This window comes from Grammomys surdaster, unplaced genomic scaffold (assembly GCF_004785775.1).
Source record: "Grammomys surdaster isolate TR1022 unplaced genomic scaffold, NIH_TR_1.0 66, whole genome shotgun sequence".
Classification (NCBI taxonomy): domain Eukaryota; kingdom Metazoa; phylum Chordata; class Mammalia; order Rodentia; family Muridae; genus Grammomys; species Grammomys surdaster.
Genome location: NW_021604568.1, coordinates 18,354,797 through 18,355,208, shown reverse-complemented (window position 1 = coordinate 18,355,208; position 412 = coordinate 18,354,797). Strand labels below are relative to the sequence as shown.

Below are 412 nucleotides of genomic sequence, written 5' to 3'. Positions count from 1 at the left end.
TGTATGTGTGTATGTATGTGTGTGAATGAGCACGTGGGTGTGTATGCGTGGATGTGGGTATGCACTTGTGTGTGCATGTGGAGTGTGTGTGTGCATGTGTGCAAGTGTGTGTGCATGTGCATGTGCACATGCATGTGTGTGTGTGTGTTAATTATGGGTATTTTGCCTGCTTGTGTATCTGTGTATACTGCATTCATGTCTGCTATCCAAGAAGGCCAGAAGAGAGCATCAGATTCCTTGGGAGTTATAGGTGGTTACCAGCTGCCTTGTAGGTGCTGGAAGTCAAACCCTGGTCCTCTGAAAGAGCATCCAGTACTCTTAGCTACAGAGCCATCTCTCCACTCCAGACCCCACTCTTTCTTTCCTCCTCCTCCTCCTCCTCCTCCTCCTCCTCCTCCTCCTCCTCCTCCTC

General features: G+C 49.8%; 1 protein-coding gene across 1 annotated transcript in view; it reads left to right on the top strand.

The window, feature by feature from the left end:
* Shtn1 (shootin 1) overlaps positions 1-412 on the top strand; it is a 100,679-nt gene that overhangs the window by 69,999 nt on the left and 30,268 nt on the right. The gene's annotated exons all lie outside the window — the stretch shown is intronic.